This window comes from Lactuca virosa, chromosome 4, assembly GCF_052849685.1.
Source record: "Lactuca virosa cultivar CGN04683 chromosome 4, Lactuca_virosa_CGN04683_v6, whole genome shotgun sequence".
NCBI classification, from domain to species: Eukaryota; Viridiplantae; Streptophyta; class Magnoliopsida; order Asterales; family Asteraceae; genus Lactuca; species Lactuca virosa.
The window spans coordinates 441,172,325-441,176,556 of NC_136429.1; the positions used below are offsets into that span (position 1 = coordinate 441,172,325).

At 34.9% G+C, this 4,232-nt stretch overlaps 1 pseudogene across 1 annotated transcript; it reads left to right on the top strand.

The window, feature by feature from the left end:
• The first annotated feature begins 603 nt into the window (after nucleotides 1-603).
• On the top strand, nucleotides 604-2,319 carry LOC145106682 (large ribosomal subunit protein uL3-like; annotated as a pseudogene). The gene is made up of 4 exons (XR_013707630.1): nucleotides 604-637; nucleotides 1,159-1,269; nucleotides 1,380-1,966; nucleotides 2,055-2,319. The product of XR_013707630.1 is annotated as a large ribosomal subunit protein uL3-like (transcript).
• Nucleotides 2,320-4,232: the final 1,913 nt, after the last annotated feature.

The following is a 4,232-nucleotide window of genomic DNA, read 5'->3' on the forward strand; positions in this document are numbered from 1 at the left end:
TAACTGTATATACTGATCTACAAATCCCTTGAATAGAGTTAGGTAAGTTTTAAGACTGTTGCAACACCACATCACTCCCAAACACATGTCGGTCACATCTCGAATGAATATAGTTGATCAGGCTATACTGATCCTAGATATGATTACATAACTGTCCAGGTTTGACCGCAATGTTCAACCTTTAAATACTTCTGTTTTGTTCTTCCCGTGATACTTCTTCTAGTATGTATATATGTATAAGCACGTATGTATACTTTTATAAGGTATTGTTATATTCTTAAAATATATTATTATCCAGAGCACTACGACCCCATTGTATTTATAGTTGTATATCTTTTATAGGTTGATATACTTAGTTCACTATAAACAATGCTCTAAGATGGATGCATTTTTGGGTCTTAAATCAAAGGGGTTCAAGGGTTCAAGAGTTATAAGGGGTACCAAGTGAAGCAAGTGTTTAAGGCCTTAGATAATGGACTTAACAATGGTGTACGGCCATAGATAGAGTGTACGGCCGCACACCCTTGATGTTCATGAGTTTGAAGATGTTTAAAGGCTTTGAATCATGGATATTTACTAGCTAATGCAAGGAATCAACTAACAATGGAAGGAATGCTTACTTTCTTTGAAGATCTAGGTGAAAGTTTGATGATAGTTGAGAGAGAACTCGAGTTCTTGACTTGGAAGTTGGAGAAATGAATAAGAAATGAAGGAGTTGCTTATATATGGGGGGTGGTGTACGGCCACATTGAGTGTACGACCGTACACCCATGTGTACGACCGTACACTCCTCTTGAAGGAGTGTATGGCTTGATTTCAAAGTTAAGAACCTAGGCTAACACTTCCCTCAACCCAAAACTTGATTGTACTAGGCTTAGAACTCATAAAACGATCCTTAACAATGCTAAAAGATAGAAGAAACGAGTCTGAATCTCGATTGATTGGCTGGACAAAACAAAAATTTTTGGGTTGTCACACTATCATCTCAAAGACTTTCTTATTTTTATGCAATGTCTTTCATAGTTGGAAATTATTTCTTTCTATATATTCAACTTATGTTTCTATTAGGCAATAAGTTATCTTTCTTGAATTCATTGAAATAAGCTTCATCATGTAGTTTAGTTACTTATCACTCATTCTTTCTTATATCCATTACAGTGAAGGCTTTCCCCAAGGATGACCCAACCAATCCATGCAAGCTAACAACTTTCTTGGGCTACAAGGATGGGATGACTCACATTATCAGAGATGTTGAGAAGCCTGGATCAAGTAACCCTATTCAGATTTCCACATACTTTTTAATATGTGAAAAAAAGTCGGAAACTTTCTCAGATTCTTGATTGATATAGTTGATGAAATATTTTCCTTTTGATTCACAGAGCTTCACAAGAAGGAGATACTGGTGGTTGTTAGTGTGGTAGCCTATGTCAAGACGCCACGTCGCCTTCGTTCATTGAACATTGTTTGGGCTCAACATCTAAGTGAAGACATCAAAAGGAGATTCAACAAAAACTGGTGCAAAACCAAGAAGAAAGCATTTGCCAAATACCCAAAGAAATTCGAATGTGATGAGGGCGATAAAGAAATTCAGTCCCAATTGGAGAAAATGAAGAAATACAGACTGTCATCAGGGTCTTGGCTCACACCCAGATCGTGAAAATGAAGGGGTTGATGAAAAAGAAGGCACATATTATGGAGATTCAAGTAAATGGAGGACCAATTGCTCAAAAGGTGGATTTTGCTTATGGATTTTTCGAAAAGCAAATCCCAATTGATGTTGTTTTCCAAAAGGATTAAATAATTGATATAATTGGAGTAACAAAGGGTAAAGGTTACGAAGGTGTTGTGACTAGGCTGTTACGTAAGACTCATAGAGGTACCATCATCGTACTGAAATGAACAAGAAGATTTACAAACTTGGGAAAACTGGACAAGAGTCACATACTACTCTTACTGAGTTTGAAAAGTTTGTTTTTTTGAGGACTAAAAATGTAAATAAATGTTACGCTTAGGGACTGTATGTGTAGTTAATGTTGTGTTGATGATTTTTATAGGACTGAGAAGGATATAACTCCAATGGGTGGGTTCCCACACTATGGAGTGGTGAAGGATGACTATTTGTTGATCAAAGGTTGTTGTGTGGGCCCCAAGAAGATGGTGGTGACACTTTGTCAATCCTTGTTGGCACAGACGTCCAGGTTGGCACTTGAGGAGATTAAGCTCAAGTTCATTGATACTTCTTCCAAATTTGGACATGGTCGTTTCCAGACTACAAAGGAGAAGCTCAAGTTCTATAACCACATGAAGGCTTGAGGGAGAAGGGTGTTTGGTAAGTTATAGTTAGTATAGTCTGTCTGAACAACTTTTTGAATGTTTTTTTGAGAACCAAAATATTGGATGGAGCTTTTTTTGTTAAAGTGTCTGTCGGCATGGATATGTTTTTTGATATGATTTGTCTTGGTAATCTTTAATACACAGATTATGTTTCAAATAGTTATTGTTTTTTGGTCCTTATTTAAATTTGATCGTAGAATCTAATTCCATTCTAAAAAAAATATTGAGGAATGAAATTGAAAATAAATCTATATTTCATTTCCCTTAGTTTAACTCACTAAGCTTGGGAATTATAATTTATAATTTATAAATTATGTTGCTTTTGATGAATGATGAACAATTTGATGTTTCCTTTCAGGGCTTCTACTGTTCAGAAGATCAATCTTGATGCTTGTCTTTTGGCTCATGAAAATACCATAAACCACATTAGAAAAGGTTACAAGTTACAACCTTTTACATTTACATATTATCGAAAATTCCCTTAATATTGACTTTGTTTTATGATTTATGGCATACAGATGATTGGTCTCTTGGTTATACCACAGTTTTTGGAACAGATGAGACCTGCATTGGTGGTCAGAGATTCAGAATCATATTTTCTCCTGTAATTACCACTTGATAATATAATATTATGGCTATTTGTTGAATATAGCATCCTACTCTAACAATTATAATTGAAATATTAAGTTATATGCAAGAAATAGCAATGTACTTTCATTTATTTGAAAGTACAATGATTTAATAAGAAATGGAAATTTAGATTTTATGTTTATTTGTTGAATATAGCACTCACTGTTAAAGAAATGATCATTTTTATAAGTGAAACATTATATGTAATTTCTTTTATCCGGTTGGGGGTGCCACAGTTGAATACACAAATGATGATATTGATAAAATCCGTGAAGAATGGTCAACTTTTGTTATAAGCTTCATTTATCGGTGATTTTTTGTATCCATAAACAATATTTTTGTTAACAATGAAATGTTAGGTAGCGCATCATCTTCTGACATGTGGTGCATGGTGTTTTTTGTTAACTGTGTGAATGTTAGGTATCATCCTCTTTTGAGATGTAATGTAATATAATGTTTTTGGTACTTTTTTGACATTTATATGAAATTGAATGTTTGGTATGTAAATTTGTTTGTTTATTATGCCTAAAATGCACATTGTGAATACGTATCGTAAATAGTTACTAAGTTTATGACATGCAAAAGTGTGTCATCTTCATTTATAACGGAGGATTTAATGATACACATTGCATGTTGTAAGGTTACGACACGCAAATGTGTGTCGTCTTCTTTATGACAGAGCCTTCCTTGACACACATTGCGTGTCGTAAGGGAGCGTCGTAAATGTGCGCCGTAAGGTTACGACACGCAAATGCGTGTCGTCTTCCTTTATGACAGGGCCTTCCTTGACACACATTTGTGTGTCACTTGTGGCTTTTATGATACGCAATGCATGTTGTTGGAGCATGAAAATGCTCTACAAATAATGAGTGATAGTTAGGTTGTATTTTTCCCTTTATTGTATTGTTGGTGTATTTGTCTCTCCCTCATATATAAAGGGAGAGATGGTCATTTCTTATTATGCACCTTTTCTCACAATGTAATCTTAGAGAGAGAAAGTGGTGGGATTTCTCCCATCCAGGGAGAGTTTCTCTCTCCCACCAATGTTCTTCATGAAATAATATTTTATCTCTCTTTCTTTCTCATCTTCTAAGAATTCTCATCATGTTCTTCATATCTTTATATTTTGATACACGATAAATTTCTAGATATTTTTCTTCCGCATCCACCGTTCATATAAAAATGGGTTCCTACAATTGTTATCACAGCCATACCTTGAAGGTTCAAGCGACTAGTTCAAGGGAACGACTCCCGTTCGGTGATTATCT